Here is an 18969-nt window from a genome sequence, read left to right as displayed (position 1 = left end):
TTTGCCTGAGACCCCAGCCACTTCCTGAGACTCAGAGACCAAGCACCAGCTCCCATCCACCCGGGAACTCACATCTGGACCAGAGGTGAGTGCCTGGGTTATAGTCACAGAGGCAACTGTACCTGGGTCCCACCGCTGGACACAGGACACTACGGGAGGAACTGACCAACTTGGCCCCAGTTTCCTGCCAATCTGCGGGCCCTGCGGGAAGGCTCCCCTTTTCCAAGACTGCAGGAAGACACTACAGGCTCCACACCCTACCACACACCCATATACTGGAGACCCCAGCCACTTCCTGAGAATCAGAGACCAGCCCCAAGCTAGCTTCCATCCTGCCCTGGAACTCCCATCTGGACCAGAGACCAGAGGAACACCCATCTTGACAAGAGGAGCTCCCATCTGGACAAAATAAGGAGACCCCAGGGACTTCCTGAGACTCAGAGTCCAGCCCCAGCTCCTATCCAGCCATCACTGTCATCTGGAACAGTGTTCCCATCTAGCCCAGAGCTTCCATCTGGACCAGAGAGAGGCTCCCTAAATCTGTCAACTCTCTCTGGATCAAGTACACTGATAAGACCAAGAACAAACACAAGAAGATATGGGCAGACATCAAGGCAGAAGTACATACAACAAAATAAAGAGCAATACAGCATCACCAGAACCTAGACCTTCTCAAACAGCTAGACCTGAACATCACGGAATGGAAGAAGAAGAAGAGGAAGAACAAGAAGAACAAGAAGAACAAGGAGAAGGAGAAGGAGAAGGAGAAGGAGAAGGAGAAGAAGAAGAAGAAGAAGAAGAAGAAGAAGAAGAAGAAGAAGAAGAAGGAGAAGAAGAAGGAGAAGGAGAAGAAGAAGAAGAAGAAGAAGAAGAAGAAGAAGAAGAAGAAAACCTTATAAGTAACATCATGAAGTGGCTAGAGCCTTATATAGAAGAAATCAAAAATAAAGTAGAGGAACAGACAAACAAAAAATGAGAAGAATGCTATAAAAAAAACAGAACAGAGGACAATTAAAGCAGGAGAAAAGAATAAATCCTGGAATGATAATCATGAAAAATCAAGGGAGACAATTCAAGACCTGAAGACGGAAATAGAAAAAATGAAGAAGACACTAGCAGAAGGAATATTGGAAATAGAAAATCTGAGTAAACAAACAGGAACTTCAGATACAAGTATAACCAACAGAATGCAAGAGATGGAAGAGAGGATCTCTGGTGTTCAAGATACGGTAGGAGAAATACATTCATCAGTCAAAGAAAACGATAAAACCAACAAAGTCATGACCCAAAATGTCCAAGAAATTTGGGACACCATGAAAAGACCAAACCTACAAATGATAGGGATGGAGGAAGGAGAAGAATACCAACTCAAAGGCACACGAAATATATTTAACAAGATCATAGAAGAAAACTTTCCCTACTTAAAGAAGGAAATGCCAATGAAGATACAAGAAGCCTATAGAACACCAAACAGACAAGAACCCCCAAAAAATCCCCTCACCACATAATAATTAAACAACTAAATGTACAGAATAAAGAAAGAATATTAATGGCAGCAAAGGAAAAAGGCCAAGTGACTTATAAAGGCAAACCCATCAAAATAACACCCAATATCTCAATGGAGACTTTGAAAGCCAGAAGGAACTGGACAGATAAAATGCACACACTAAGAGACCATGGATGCCAGCCTAGACTAATATACCCAGCAAAACTTTCAATCATCATAGATGGAGTGAACAAGACCTTCCAAGACAAAATCAGATATAAAAAATACTTATCCACAAACTCAGCCCTACAGAAAGCGCTAGAAGGAAAATTCCAACCTAAGGAAGGCAGACACACCCATGAAAACACTGGAAATAGGTAACACCAAAGCAGTAAACCCCAAAGAAAAGAAGTACACACACACTGCAATGAAAAAATAAAAATAATAACAGGGACGAACAATCACTGGTCATTAATATCTATTAATATCAATGGACTTAACTCACCTATAAAAAGACACAGATAAACAGAATGGATACGAAAACAGGACCCATCTTTCTGCTGCATACAAGAAACACACCTCAAATTCAAAGACAGACACCTCCTAAGAATAAAAGGCTGGGAAAAGACTTTCCCATCAAATGGTCTTAAGAAGCAAGCTGGTGTAGCCATCCTAATAGCCAGCAAAATATACTTCAAACTAAAATCAATCAAAAGAGATGATGAAGGACATTACATACTCATCCAAGGAAAGATCCACCAGGATGAAGTCTCAATTCTGAACATTTATGCCCCAAACACAAAGGCACCCACATATGTAAAAGAAACATTACTGAAGCCTAAATCACATATAACCCCACACATTAATAGTGGGAGACTTCAAAACCCCACTTTCACCTCTGGATAATTGAAACTTAACAGAGACATAATGGACTTAACTGATGTTATGGCACAAATGGACTTAATCGATAACTACAGAACATTCCACCCAAACAAAAAAAACATGGGCAAAGGCCATTAGCCTGCCACTCCTGACATTAGGGATGTGGGAGATAGCATGTACCAAACCTGAATCAGCACCCTATTGTATCTTCAGGCAGTGACTAAATAAAGACAGTTCCTGCAACCCTCTTTGAGACATGTTCAGACTTGCCCAAATTTGCCCAAATACATCCAAAGATGGTAAAACTAAAATCTCAGCCAATAAAAAGTATACTAGTATAAATGCTGCTTGCTTGACCAATCATGTTTGAGATGACCTACCTGTGCCTGAAAATCCCCTAACTGTGCTTAAAAGGAGCCTGCCTATACATTCCTCTCTGGGTTATCATTTTGTAAAGTAGTCAACACTAAATGCTGGGTGTTTCTGAAGAATAAACACTCTTTGCTTTAACATACTATTTGGGACTGAGATCTTCCTTCAGTGATTCTCACAATATGAGACACCCTTACAATATGGCCTCACAGAGACTATGGCAGCATGGACGGGGCATACAGAGGTTCTATTAAGTCAGACTGTGTCCTAGCCACGAGAGGAAAACAAGGACTTGTGCTCTCAAGACTAAAGAAGAATCTATCTGTAATTGACACTCTTTTGCAATGGAAAAAAAAAATAGATTTTTTTCCTATGCAATCTCACTGTGTATATTAACTACAATTCAGGGTAGGCCTCAAGATCAGCATTAGATGACTAACACAAAACAAATTAATTCAATGGTATGTTTGGAGACTATTTCATGTTGCTTTGTTTGGGCAATTTTGTCTTATAGGACTTTCGTTAATATGTTTTCCAATGGTTTTGGTTTGTTTCTTTTATGTTGATTTTTATGGTTTTGGTTTGGTTGAACTTATCCCTGTTTTTTTTTTTTTTTTTTTTTTGTTTTTTTTTTTTAATTGAGAAAGAAAGCATGGAGTTGGGTGTCTAGGGAGGAATTGGGGGAAGGGAAAATCATGATCAGAATATATTGTTAGAAAATATTATTTTTTATAAAAAATTTTTCAAAAATGAAGTGTGTGTGTGTGTGTGTGTGTGTGTGTGTGTGTGTGTGTGTGTGTGTGTTTATAAGAGGGTATGAAACTAAAGAGAAGTTCATGAGTGGGGAAGAAAATGCTTACCAAAAAAGGTAAATGACGGTAATGGAAAAGAAATGAAAATAAAAATAAAGCAAAAAAATTGGATTCTGAAGGAGAAAGAAACAGCCAGAGGAGGGTAGAAGGCATAAGAAAACAATAGGGAAGATAACCTTATATGAACAAAGTATTATAAATATATATGTATATATATATATGCATATGTATATATACATATGTATATGTGTGTGTATAAATATCATAATGAAATCCATTACTTGCAATAGCAACCTGAAAAACTAATAAAAGCACACTCCTTACAATATTTTTGAATGCATGGTAATCATATAAAATATGCTACTAAATAACATATATATGTATATATATGTATATATATGTATACATATATACACTTTATATACAGCATCAGATTAACAAAGCACTTTTGTTTGTATATGAACATGCATGTGCTTATGAATATGGGTTGGCATACACTTGCCAAAGTACATGTGCTGGTCAAGCAACACTTCAAGAAGTTTTCTCCTTGCAACTTGTAAGTCTCAGGGATCAAATTCAGATCATCAGGTTTTAAGACAAGTGCTTCAACTCACTGGGCCATCTTGCTAACCCTTTCCTAATTATTAACAGCTCTGTGACTTTATAAATAATTAAGATGCTTTTGCCTTACTCATACAAATGCAACTGAGTCTTAAGAATTGTGTTTAATGTTCCTGCATGGGGACTGTTAATATTTTTTGTATTATGCTTTGCATTTGATTCTTTTCATGCATCAGTAGCCAAATTTTAAATCTAAAGTATTTATCACTATTACTTCACTACCTGGGAGAACATCACAAAAGGAGAAAAGATTTGTTTGGCTAATGGCTTCCTAATTTCAGTCTATAGCCCTTTGACCTACTTATTCTAAACCTGGAAGAAGCTGAGCATCATGTCAAAGCAATATGTGGTAGGTAGAAATAAGTTCAGGAAGGACAGGATACCAGCAGAGGGAAAGGGACTAAGGACTACAAATAATCCTCAGGCTGGGTGACAGTGGTGGTGCACACCTTTAATCCCAGAACTTGGGAGGAGGCAGAGCCAGGTGTATCTCTGTGAGTCTGAGGCCAGCCTGGTCTACAGAACGAGATCCAGGACAGGCACCAAAACTACACAGAGAAATCCTGTCTCAAAAAAAAAAATATATATATATATATATATATATATATATATATATCCTCAAAGCACAGCCCAGTGACATACTTGCAAGGCCTCACTTCTCAGTTTCCTTCACCTAGGAAAGGAGCCCAACTGGCTGGGAAGTATGATTCTAACATCCAAACTTGCTGTAGACATTTTATCTTCAACCATAATACAGATATTCTGTTTGCAACATCTTTTCTTTTTATATTCTCTAGAATAGTTTAACTACTCAGTGCAACCTGGCTTTAAACCATATAAAATTTATTTCTCTTTCCATAACAATCCAATTCCTTTATTGCTTGCAGAAATTTCTTGTGTACTCTGGGTTTTGTTTTTCTTTGGTTAGATTTTCAACTTTATGCCTCTTCATGCAATACTCTGTTAGGTAAATTAAGACAAAGAGGTGAATTGCTTAATAAGATACCCATAGCTAGATTCAAGCTCCAATCACAACAGCCATGATACCTGCAGTCAGGAGTACACAGTATTAGACAGATTTATCCCTGCAAGATCACTTGCTTCCTTTTATCTCAGCCACTCAACAGGCTATATATGGGAGATCTTGAAGCACAGGTCAACTCAGTGAAAGCCATATAGTTGGAAAACCATTCTTACTAAAGTTATGAACAATGTGTTTGTTTGCTCTAGTCAGTTCTTACTTGGGAATGTTTCACAAGTCCAGCATTCTGCCAACAAGTTGTTAAAGAATCAATTTTTCCTCTATTGGCTTTTCTATGCTTTTTTTTCTTTGTTTATGCTAATTGCATGCTTATATTAAATATAGCCTTACTTCAATTTTGCATTTTTTCATATCTTTACAATTTATATTGAAGCTCTTAGTTAATTTTACATTTACTCTCTAAAAAATATTTCAGACTAGAAATTTACCTTTAATTATCTGTGCTCTACAATTTCTTGTGTGTGGTATTCATTATTGCTCTATTTAAAATATTCTGTCATTCTACAGGTAAAATGTTTCTTAATTTTTAAATATATAGAAATTTTCTACTTTTGAAAAACATTAAAGACTCTTTTATGAGATAGGGTACCATGTATCCCCAGATGACACTGAACTCCTGATCTTCCTGCTGGTGCTTGCTAAGTGATAGTATTACAAGTGTACAGAATAATAGCAGTGTTCAGTCCTAGAGTTGAATGCAGATATTTGTGCATGTCATTCCAAAAACTGAGTTTTATGTTTACAGAAAAATCAATCAGAAAATACAAAGTTCTCATAAGTTCCCTGCTTCCATCAAAGACCTGCGATAGATGTCTGCCATCAAATGGCATACCCATTTGTGTCAGTTGATGTAGCTTTCTAGAGTTTTTTCTTCTTATTTCACATTTTATTAGCTTAGAAAATGTATGTAAATGTGTATTTATAATCACAGTTATATAGATTGGTGTTATTGTTTTCAAAAGTCCCTGTACTCGATATTATCATTCCCCCTTTTCCCAATCCAATGGACATATGGCCAACCACTGGAGCATGGACAACCTTCCAGTAACTATACTCCTGAATAAAGTGTCTCTCCTTCACCAAGCAGTCATCAACTGCCAATAGCTTCTCAGCTGTTAAGGTGGCCTTAGGAGCCCATCTCCTCTCCATGTTTGGAATTTTTGATGTGCTAGATCTTGTACAGGTCTTGTATAGATAATCTCTGTTTGTTCATGTGTAAAATAGACATGTGACCATAAGGATGACAGCATTGCATGGCAGTCCTTGTGAAATGTTCCCTTAGACTGTGTAAATTATGCTGTTATTGGTTTCATAAAGAGGCTGACTGGCCAGTAGCTGGACAAGATAAGGTTAGGCTGGAAAGCCAGACTAAGGAGACTGGTAAAAAGAAGAACAGAGTCAGATGAGTTGCCAGTAACATATGGAAAGGAAACAGGAGATGCAAGATGAAAGAGAGGTAATGCCATATGGCAGAATGTAGATGAATAGAAATGGGTTAATTTAAGTTGTAAGAACAAGTTAGCAACAAGCCCAGACTATCAGCTAAGCATCTATAATTAAATTAAGTCTCTGTGTCAGTTATTTGGGAAATGGTGGGCAGGAAAGAAAAGTCCACCTACAACTCCTCCAGCTCTTACCATTCTTTCTGCTCCATTTATTCACTGTTCCTTAAGCTGTGAAGATGGGGTGTTGATATAAATATCACATCTAAGGAAGTACAAACAACTCCTTATTTTCTACAGTGAACAGAATGTTACTCTACCATTAGTATGACCCACTACACTGAGAGGCTTTGGTGTCAAAGGTTATGAGCTACACCAATCTGCAAATCTAATCCCAATGTGCACTTCTTCATATCACATGGTACACTGTGTCTCTCAGTGTTAGAGTTTATGGAGGAATTCACCTGCTTGGGGATATATTGGTTGCCCCAAGTTTAGCATTTATGAATAAACCCAGTATAGATATTCCTGGGCAAATTTGTGTATAGATAAATGCTTTCAATTCATTTGGGCTCATTTCATGTAGTATGATTTCTGAGTCTTTAATAAACATATGTTTAGACTTAGAAAAAAACTTCCAAACTGTCTTGGGATAGTGGTTCTAAAGCTGTGTATTCATACCAGCATTGAATAAGAGCTCCTATTCCTGTAAGACCTCTCCAGCAATTGGTACTGTCAGTGTTTTGGAATTTGGTATTTTGATTTTCTAGTTTTACTTATTTACTTTAGTAAACATTTTAGTTGAATTAGTATTTATTATTTTAGTGTTCAATTCTAATTATTTTTCTAATTAGATGGTATGGAAAAGAGTTTAATATGCTTATCTGACATCTATGATATTATCTCTGAGTTAATTTAAGAGACATTTTATATAATTTTAATTTGGTTGATCTATTTGTTAGTCTTGTAGTCGAAGAGTACTGTAATATTACAAATTTTCCTACTCACATGATAGATTGTGTACAGTACATTACTACATAATCAAGAAAATATATGAGGGTTTGGGGATTTAGCTCAGTGGTGGAGCACTTGCCTAGCAAGTGCAAGGCCCTGGGTTCAGTCCTCAGCCCCAGAAAAAAAAGAAAGAAAGAAAGAAAGAAAATATATATGAGCTAGTAAATAAACTGATTTAGCCAAGACCACCACATAATCATGAATGGAAGAAAAGCATGTTGTGACTCAGATGTTGTATGTACCTGACATAGTTTTCATTTTCATCATGCAAAGCTGTTTTCTCACCTATATAATAATTAAATTTTCTTCATATTAAATACTTATTCCTTATCACATATTTTTTGAGGACAAAAAGTATTATCCTCTTTTATTTGTTTAATCATTTTACAAGTTTTATATCTTTTGACACATTATTGTTATATTCAGTAAAATTTCTAAAAGATTGCCCTCTTACTCATTTATTGTGAATAATTAACCAAGTTTTCATTTCTTGAAAAAAGGAAATCCTTAGCTAAAATTATGAATGGATGATAATATATTTGCTAAGTATAATAATTATGTAATAAAAACCTGTAATTATATTACAATTTTTTTTATTTTAAATGTATGAGTGTACATACAATAAATTAGATAAATAATTATCAAATATTTAATGAATTACTTAACACAGATTTTACTGTTTAATAAATTTCAGTATTCTAGCTGTGCTGGCAAGTTAAGGTCAAATCACTAAAAAACAGAGTGATCTCTAATTTTTTGAATTCTTACAATTCTGAGCAAGCTTCACAATGATAAAAGACAAAGGTATCAGGCATAAGAAATTATATTTACTTTGTATTCTTTTCTTCAAATCTTTAACATCCATTCTTTCTCTTTTATAGAAGAAACAAGTTAGTTCTCACAATAAAAAATTCTACACCCAAATAATTATAATATTTTATGCTCTGGTCCATTCATCAAATATTTTTCTACAAAACATATTAAAAGTGACTATTGTGTCAAAAAATAATTTTATTTCATAAACATACTACCAGCATATTTTAGTGATAGTTTAAAATTCTACACAAATATAATATTAATGCATGATATTGTAGAAAATTCCATGTGACAAAATCAAATTGTGACATTCAATGAAAATTGGGAGTTCCTGAAGAGATATGTGAACCTTCACAATACCTGCCATTTAATCCCAACAATCAGCCACACAGAGTCTGTATTTCACTCCATCCCCATTGACAATTATCAAACTAAACACTTTCTTCAGCTGATTTTAGTTTCAAAGTTTATAAAGTCTCCTGAGTGTCTGTGTCCACACTATTAGTGATAAATATTAATCTTTCATAGATAAGAAAATCATGACACAAAGATGGTTGTTAGAGTGAAGAAACATCATGACCTAAATTCGACTAACTGGTAGAAAACATGGCTCTAATATTGAATGATAAATATTTTTAAACAAAATTCTGCCTATCAAGAACAGAGGTGAGAAAACAGAACTAATATCAGGAAATTTTTATATTTTCACCAAGAGAGTTTTTACCTACATCCTTGACATGCAGCAATTTTCAGGAAACTTTTCCATGAGTTAGAATGCTGTTAGAAATTCTTCATAAGACCTAAGAGATACAGTACTGAATTTCTCAAGAGACTCACAGAGCATCATACTCACACTTCCTAATTTTCCATAAAATATATAACATTTATTTGGTTAATTAACATTTAAGAAATATAGGTAGCTGGGCGTTGGTGGCACACACCTTTAATCCTAGCACTCGGGAGGCAGAGCCAGATGGATCTCTGTGAGTTCGAGGCCAGCCTGGTCTACAAAGCGAGTTCCAGGAAAGGTGGAAAGCTACACAGAGAAACCCTGTCTTGAATAACCAAAAAAAGAAAGAAAGAAAGAAAGAAAGGAAGGAAGGAAGGAAGGAAGGAAGGAAGGAAGGAAGAAAGAAAGAAAGAAATATAGTTGTAGCTATATGAAAAGATCTGCTTCTTATTGGCTGATAAAAGTTTCCCCACTTGGGGTAAGAATATCAAGCATCAGTAATTTGAGTGACCTGTCCTCAGTTTACATCACCATTTCAGGAAGCCTGGTGATTTTACAGCCAAACAGCACTTGTTTTCTTCAACATAATATATAGCATGTTTGACATTGCAACATACCATATTTAGCACATTCAGCTACAGAGGAAGAAAATACTAAGTAAATGTGCTATCCATCTGAGTGTTCTGCTCTTGCTCACTGTATAGGTATTGGGAGAGGTACAATGATCTATTTCTGGCTAACAATATTCTTTTCTTCACTAGTGACTTTTCTTTATGTGTCAGATTGCAGTGAGTAGATTCATTTTCTATAAATATAGCTTTTAAATAGTAAAATAATACCAACTATCAAAGGATCTTGTTAAATCTGAAAATAATAATCTCATATTTTAAATATTTTTAATTTATTAAAACTCAAGTAAATTAACAACTTCAAAGATAAACTCTGAACATTCAAATTTAAAGGATCTACAATTAATGCTAATTACTTTTAGAGAGCTAATTAACATTTAGGTCGTCTATACAAAAGTTTAGACAAATTGTTTTTGATTTTATGATTCAGTTTGTATTTGAGTTTGGGTTTCAGATTTTTTGGGGGCCAGAATCTCAATATTTTGCCTAATCTAACTTGCAGCCCACTGTGTATCCACAGGGGAGGGGCCTCAAACTTTCCACAATTCTCCTGATTCAGCCTCCACAATGCTTAAATTAGAGGTCTGATTTATCAATCAAGTATCCATGTCCTATTTTTTTTGTTTGTTTGGTTGGTTTTGTTTGTTTGTTTGTTTATTTGGTTGATTGGTTTTTTTGGAGACAGAGTTTCTCTGTGTAGTTTTGGTGCCTGTCCTGGATCTTGCTCTGAAGACTAGGCTGGCCTGGAACTCACAGAGATCCACCTGGCTCTGCCTCCTGAGTGCCTATGCCACCACTGCCTGGCTTCCATGTCCTGTTTTTATGATATTTTATAATGTAAAGATTTGAGTAAGAATTCCTTCCCAACCTGCTATCTCTAGACAAAAAGGAAAAAAACAGTAGAACAGATTCCAGGACTCAACTCATTTCCAGGATTAAGATACTAATTGAGTTGATACTTGTAAAACCTGGACATCTTTTTTCCAATATAAGAGAAAATATCCACCAAGGCAGGGACTGCTTGCATGCATTGGAGACACTTTTTCCAATGAACTGTTAATTTCTTTTCAGAGGTGAGTAGAATCAAAATGAAGGCTGATTTTCAGTAACCCTCTTATTCCTTTATTGGTTCACTTATTTGTTGATACACTTATTTATTCATTTATTTGTGATTAGAGATTAACCTTTAAACAGCTACTAAATAGGCTTAGAAAAATTGTATCTCAGTGTTACATTTCTCAAGAGACAGCAACTGGTAAGAGCTTCAATACACTTTCTTAATATTGGTGTGGTGAATCAGAATTATTTACTTCAGTGACCAAATCTGCAAAGGGATTAGGTAAAGGTAACTTTTACTTTATTCAGTTTCTGTTCCACATGGAGAAAGCCTGCCCCCTCCACCACCAAGAAAGGAACTGCAGTCATAAGACACACAGGCTTCATTCCAGAACACATTCCCATATTTTATTTTATGCTCCACTGACTTGGGGAGTCCATTTACATTAATGAATTAACAACCAAAATAATAGTCTATTCACATGTTGCAACTCTCCTAAATGTGATTACATTTTCTGTGTGGCAATCTGCTTCAACATCTCTTGGCCTACAATAAGAAAACAATTCTGTACTAGGTACACTGGAGGAATCTACATCAATTAATGTAGCCTTCTAGTCCTCTAATGATCATTTCTGACCTATCTGGGGCAACTCTGTCCCCAAGGAGTTTCTGCTCTCTGTGTGTGATACAAGCAGTTTCTTGGTGAGAGGTGGATATAATTAAGAAATGACAACTTATCGGAGTAGAATTTTTAATCTTAGTCAATATAAAACAGTAGTCATTAGTCCACCAACAAGTATCACCCTTTCTCAGAGGATTAGGTGTTCAAATTGAGAAAGTGAGAGTTAGTGTGATTCTGATATAAAGGTATTTTATTTTGAGCTATACATGTTTAAAAAATTAAAAGAAATAAAAACTTCCAAATTACTACAGTTTTTCTAAGAGACAAACTCATTCCACAGACTTGGTTAAGCATATGCCATCACAACTATGAGAATTCTTCCTGTGAGTCAAAGGTCTCCGCTGAGCAGAATGTGCTCAATGGAATTAGGTGAGCTCTTTCTGAAATGCCGTGCATGGAATACACATTTGTGTGACTGGTTTTACACAGAAAACCTTTCCATTAAAGCACAAGGCTTATCAAGGTCATTGTGAAAGCTGTAATTTTAAAGCTTTAGAGGAAGAGTCTAGATAGAAGTATCAAGGAAAAAAATCTTAAAATAGTTTGTTAAGAATTGATTAGTCTCTATCACTTACTTGATTTCAAAGATTTGATTTTTTTAGAAGTAATCAGTCAGAAGGGTGTGGAAAATGTCACTCTCTTAAAGAGGCACAAGGAAGATACTCACTTCCTTCCTTCTAGAGAGTCAAGGTTGACAGAGGAGGCTTGAGGTTTCTGTTGATAAGTCTACAGTTCTGGCTACACTTGGTGGCCCTGAATATAAAAGGAATATATATGTACTGTAAATATTTCAGCAAGTTATCACCATCTAAAATATTAGAAGAGGTGATTGAGCCATTTCCAACTTTTTCAGTTTCAGATGCAATATAACACAACCAGAATCACTTTTAACTGAATGTACATGATCACCAAACACCAGCACACATTAGTTTTAAAGAAAATAATAAGTGAGACATGCACTTAACTAATACCCCAGAGGTATTAGTTAAGCAGTAAGAAAATGTCCAAGTAAAAGTTTGCTACACTAATGTAAATCATCTACATATTGTTTAGAAAAGTAAAATTCCAGACCAATTTATCAAGGAAGAGATTTTTCTCAGATACTCATGTAAGAATAATCATTTTCAAACCACCAGAAGTACTCATTTTCCTTAATCCTCAACATATAATGATAGTATGCTTTCTTTGAAATCTTTCAGAGTCATTAGTGTGTGCTGAAACATGGACATAATAGTATTATCACATACCTGCTGAGTAGAGGGAATGAAGTCTTTTCAGCTTCTCCAATGTTGGGGTTTAGGATCTCCAACCGCTAAAAAAACTATCTCCACAACAGCTGCAATCCAGTCAGGGAAGTTGTTAATTAAAGAACTGTGGGTCTTTGAGAATTTCAATTCCTACTGCAGTGCTCATGGTTCCTTGGTGTTTCTGAAAAATTCAACTCCACTCTTTTGCCTGCATTCCTTCCAGTGCCGTACATAAAATTATTTCTGAAGTTGCTGCCCAGAGTTTAAGTCCGTGAGGCCGGATTTCTATGAATGACAGAAGAATGAAGATGGCTGAGTTTCATCCATCAAGGAAGGGAACCGGCGGCATCGCCTTTTAGCTGCCAACAGCTCTTGTCCATGATAGTGGCCTCAAGAACAGCAGTAGAAGCAGCCAACAGCAGCACAGCTAGGCCCCCAAGGCTGCCTCCCTGTTGGGAGACGCTGTCCATCCCCTCCGGTGCTGAAGCGAGGGGACTAGGACCCCGCAGCGGGCCGCAGATCCTATTTCCCTGCTAAGGCCTCTTCAAGGACTCCCAGCTTTGCCGTTTTTCCTCCATTTCTCATTTCTTGGGGATTAATGGTCTCTCCAGTATAATATCCTTCATTGTATACGCTGTCAGTGTTTCCGGAGATATAGGAATCCGTGGGAAATAAGACCCTAGCCTCTTCTGAGTTAGCCGTGTAGAAATGAAAAATAACTACAAACAAGGGCGCGCACAGGCGCGCACGGGGGGGGGGGGGGGAGAGCGGGGAGGAGGAGAAAAAAAAAGAGAGGAGGAGGGGTCTGAGCACTATGGAAACCGTAGAGGTGCTTTGGAAACCTCGTGGGTCTTTAATTACATAAAACGAGAAGAGCCCAGCAAATCTTGCTTCCCAGCCAGGGCGGAGACACATTCATATTTTGCAGACCTAAGTTTAATTCCGAGATGAGAAAGTAAGGATACCCAGTTCTCACACAGAGACAGAAAATGCGGAAACAGAGGGAAGGGACTGGCAGAGGCTTGGGATACATTTGTTTCTGAGAAGCTGTAGCACGGTGGAGAGCTAGCCAAGGCCTCAGAAATATGCGCTGGCGGCTAGGCCCAGGAGATTGCGTTCTAGCACGGACCCTCCCACCGCCCATTTCCTGGGCTCCCTCAGGGCCGGGGGCGTCTCGCAGAACAAAGGACTGAATGAGGGTAGTAGATTAGGTAAACGGGGCTCCTATGCCGTCCGGAAAAGACTCCGGGAAGACCTAGGCACAAAGCCGAGACTCAGCACTCAGACCCCACTCCACCAGAGAAGCTTCCTGTGGAGCTGGACACGGGTTGCGTTGGTGGCCCTATAGGAGGCCGCTGAGGGCTTCTCTACCCACAAGTGGTGCCGCCACGAATAGAGCAAGACAGAGTAATTGAAATGCACAGCATGCAAAATGGGGCCTGCTGCTTAAAACCGCCACCCTGTGGTGCTCGGAGAGACCATGGCCCTCTGATTGGAGCCTGGGCAGCTCCCAGCTCCAGCCAAAGAACTTGTGCAGCTTAGACTTCTGTACCCACATTTTGTTCCATCTTAGGCGCCATGACTGCCGAGCGCACCAGCAATGAGAAAGCAATAGTGCAGCTAGATGCCCCTTCCCGGCCCGCACCGGTTCTCGCTTCTCCCCCGCTCGGACTGCACTAGGGAATTATTCCCCGCGCGCTCCCTGCTGTGGTCCCGCATCTTCTCTTCTGGAGGCTCGGTAACCGCAGGTCGTCCCGGCAGGCTGCAAGATGAGGGTGGGAGGTGGCTGCACAGGAAAGGGCTAGGCAGCTGCGGGAGAGGAAACAGCCAGAGCACTCAAACGCTGGCCTGCTTTCCCTGGCTTGTGACCATTCCCTGTTTGCTGCTCTTCATGGCTCCTGCTGGGAGAGGCCCAGGCAAGCGCCTCCCTCATTTCAGGACTCTATATAGAGAAATACACTCGCAGAAAAAGGACTAGGGACCAGGCCCGCGCTCACTTACTCCAAGTCTGAACCTAACTCTGGGGCACTTTGCAACTCAGGAGTCCAAAGGACACAGCTGATGATGTGCCTGAGCACAGCATACAAAGACAGTTTGGGAGCTAATTTTGAAGAACTGTTTTATTTTCCGGTTCCTGGGGACAGGATTATGGTAAATTACTTTCCCCCACTTCCTACCACCAATGTAAACAAGTTTCTTGTATCCATGTAAACAAATACGTGTTTGCCTAAATACCTTTCAGAAGGTACCGTATTTTTGTCAGAGAATAAAAATAGCTTTTTTAAAGGCTGTTTCTTGCCTTTGCTCTGTTACATGGTTATTTCAACTGATACAAATTATTGTTTAAATTGTTTTTTTGTACATGTAGAGACATAAATCATCACAGGAAATTAGTGCAGCAAATAAAAGCCTATAACTAAAGCACAAAGATGCCACTAATTGAAAGCATATGCACTTCATTACTCAACCACAGGGACAGATTTCCCTTTGTAGAACACAGATTAATGCTAACACAGAGCCTCCCTCTCAACCCTGCCACCAAGTAAAAAGAAATGGTTGATTAATTTAAGCTGTCAGAATTAACAGATTATAGAAGTTTGGTGTCTTTTATTGAAGAAGCAAATCTGTTGCACATTTTTCCTCACTGACCTGGGCAAATCATTGTAGAATCAAATGATGAAGAGCAAATGCAGTGGATCATCTATTGCTACAAATGAATGTAAAGTATAATAAAACAGGGATAGACAGGCTAAGGCAAATTGAAAAACTAGTTTAAAAACATTGCTGTTGAATAAAATTTGTAAAAAGAAAATTTCAATCATTTTTATTATGTTTTCTTACTTTTATGTCTTGGAATTATTTTTCTTCTATTTGCTTAAAATTTATTTTACATACCAACCACAGTTTCCCCCTCCCTCCTTAGTCCTGTTCCTCCCAAACTCCTTTATACCCCCTCTACCCCATTCACTCTTCAGAAAGGGTAAGTTCTCCCATGAGAGTCAACAAAGCTTGGCATATCAAGTTGAGGCAGGACTAAGCTCCTCCCCACTGCATCAAGGCTGAGCAAGGCATCCCACCATAGGGAATAGGTTCAAAAAACCATCTGTCACTTGTTTGGTTAGAGTTACCCCAAGATATGTAATATTATTTGTGGCTATTTTAAAGGGTGTTGTTTCTCTGATTTCTTTCTCAGCCTGTTTATAATTTGTATATAGGAGGGCTATTGATTTTTTTTTAAGTTAATTGTGTATCCTGCCACAATATAAGGTGTTTATCAGCTGTAGGTGCTCCCTGGTAGAATTTTTGGGGTCACTTATGTATACTATCATTTCATCTATAAATAGGAAAATGTTGACTTCTTCCTTTCCAAATTGTGTCCCCTTGATCTCCTTGTTGTCTTATTGCTCTAGGTAGAAATTTGAGTACTATATTAAATAGATATGGAGACAGTGGAGAGCCCTTGTTTTGCTCCTGATTTTAGAGGAATCGCTTTGAATTTATCACTGTTTAATTTGATGTTGGCTGTTGGCTTCTTTTTACTATTTTTAGGTATGTTCTTTGTATCCCTGTTGTCTTTAAGACCTTTATCATGAAGAGTTGTTGAATTTTTTCAAAGGCTTCTTCAACATCTAAGGAGATGATCATTTTTTTTTCTTTCAGTTTGTTAATATTGTGGATTACATTGACAGATTTTGCATATGTTGAACAACCCCTGCATCTCTGTGATGAAGCCTACTCAATTATGGTGCATTTTTTATGTGTTCTTGAATTCTGTTTGCAAGCATTTTATTTAGTATTCTTGCATCAATGTTCATGAGGGAGATTGGTCTGTAATTCTCTTTCTTTTTGCATCTTTGTGTGGTTTGGTTATCAGGATAACTATAGCCTCACAAAAAGAGTTTGACAATGTTCCTTCTGTTTCTATTGTGTGTAACAATTTGAGGAGTGTTGATATTAGCTCTTCTTTAAAATTTTGGTAGAATTCTGACATGAAACCATCTGTCCCTGGGCGTTTTGGGGTTGGGAGACTTTTAATCACTGCTTCTATTTCCTTAAGGGTTATAGACCTATTTAAATTGTTTATCTGGTCTTGATTTATTTTTTGTAAGTGATGTCTATCCAGAAAATAGTCCATTTCTTTCATACTTTCCAAATTTTTGGAGTACAAATTTTTGAAGTATGACCTAATGATATTCTGGATTTTCTCAGTGTCAGTAGTTATGTCCTCCTTTCCATTCCTGATTCTGTTAATCTGGATATTCTCTCTCTGCTTTTCGGTTAGTGTGGAAAAGAGTTTGTCTTTCTTGTTTATTTTCTCAAAAAATCTGTGTTTCATTGATGCTGGTGATATTTTAATTGTGCTGAAATGTGATTTTATTTGTATGTTAATAAATAAAGTTTTGCCTGGAGATCAGAGGTCATATAGCCATAGCATATGCCCTTAATCCAATAACATGGCAGTCAGAGTCTCTGCACAGTCAAAGACACAGGAAAGCATGGTGACAAGAGACTTTAATCCTAGTACCAACCATAGAAACCTGGGGGTCTGTATACACAGGCAGTAGCAAGGAAGTCATGTGGCTGAGCTTAGAGCCAATGAGAAGGCAGAACAGGAAGGCAATAAAAACACAAGTTAGATGGGAAGAAACTCTCTCTGGGCAAGCAACTGCAGCAAAGGTAGTTGTCTTGAGCTCTACTATAGTGCTATAGTAATAAAAACAGCTTGGTACTGGCATAAAAACCAACATGTGGACAAATGGAATCAAATAGAAGACCCTGACATTAATCCACACACCTATTAACATACGATTTTTGACAAAGAAGCCAAAACTGTTCAATGGAAAAAAGAAAGTATCTTCAACAAATGGGACATCCATTTGTTGCGGTAGCACCTGTGCTACTGCCACCCGTTTGCCATGTTGGAGCAAGGGGCTGTGGATCGAAAAATAGAGACAAAAGACAGCAAGTCATTCATGCTGGAGGATGCCAAATGCCTGTTTATTGAAGAAGGGAGGGAACCTTAAATACAGGCTTACAGCACAATGGAGGAACCCTGGAGGGCAGAAGTTCGCTACTGAATGTTCTACATTCTTGCATCTAAGCTGTTTACACCAAATACAGGATACACAAACAAAGATCCTCTGGTGAGCTTTCAGGAGGGTGAGCTTTCAGGAGAGTGGAGACAGGCAGGGAATCAGCATAGGGAGGACATCAAGGTCAAGGTCAAGCAAGCAGGGCACATTTACCCAACTTGGGAGTTCCAGGGCACTACATTTGGGAACTTACTAGTCAAGGAAAATGACCAAAGTGGAAAACAAACAGTTATCAGAGTTGGAGGGGCAAAGCTTGGGCAATAGAAGACCCAACACCTAGGTTCAGCCACCTGTCCTCTATATTCCTACTAAAGAGAAAAGAAATGAAAACAGAGAAAAGGAGAAAAGAGATGTATGTTGTAACATTGGGAAGAAGAAAAAAGAGATCCAGTAAAATCCCCCCTCTACACACACATACACATGCACACACACACACACACACACACACACACACACACACACACACACCGTACATACATACAAAACCTTCAAGGTCATGATCAGAGGTTTGAATATAAAGAGAAAGAAATTATGTAAAACTAAGCTTTCCTGGTCAAAGTATGGCTGTGCAAATTGTTGACACACCATTGTTGTTCTGGTTACTTTTTGTCAACTTAACACAACTAGAGTCATCTGGGATGAGGAAAACTCAACTGAGAAATAGTCTTCATCAGAGTGGCCTCTGGGAATGTCTTTGGGAAGAATTTATTAATGTTTGATCTGGGAAGGCCAACCCACTATTGACAGTGCCAACTCTTGGCAGGTGGTCCTGGGATATAGAAGAAAAGAAATTCCTACAGAGAATAAACCAGTATGAAATCTTTCTCCATAGCCTTTGTTGCAATTCCTTTCTCCAGGATCCAACTTGAGTTCTTTTCAACAATAAACAATAACCTGTAAGCTGAAATAAGCCCTTTTCTCCTAGTGTTGTTTTGGGTCAGTATTTAATATACAGCAACAGGAAATCATACTAGAACAATTGTTTATGTTCCAGTTTCTCCAGCAAGGTAATCTTACAAATTATCCGAATTGTATGAAATCTGT

General features: G+C 37.9%; 1 protein-coding gene across 1 annotated transcript in view; it reads right to left on the bottom strand.

Moving 5' to 3' along the window:
- Window positions 1-14729, bottom strand: part of Sntg1 (syntrophin gamma 1) — an 826637-nt gene extending 811908 nt beyond the window's left edge. Inside the window, exons 1-2 of the mRNA XM_036179958.1 lie at window positions 12833-14729; window positions 12253-12338 (exon numbers count right to left, since the gene is read on the bottom strand). The gene's annotated coding sequence lies outside the window, so the exon portion shown is untranslated. The remainder of the gene's footprint in view (window positions 1-12252; window positions 12339-12832) is intronic.
- Window positions 14730-18969: the final 4240 nt, after the last annotated feature.

The sequence above is a fragment of the Onychomys torridus genome, chromosome 2, assembly GCF_903995425.1.
Source record: "Onychomys torridus chromosome 2, mOncTor1.1, whole genome shotgun sequence".
Lineage (NCBI taxonomy): Eukaryota > Metazoa > Chordata > Mammalia > Rodentia > Cricetidae > Onychomys > Onychomys torridus.
Note: the sequence above shows the minus strand (reverse complement) of the source record. Positions and strands in the feature narration are given on the sequence as shown.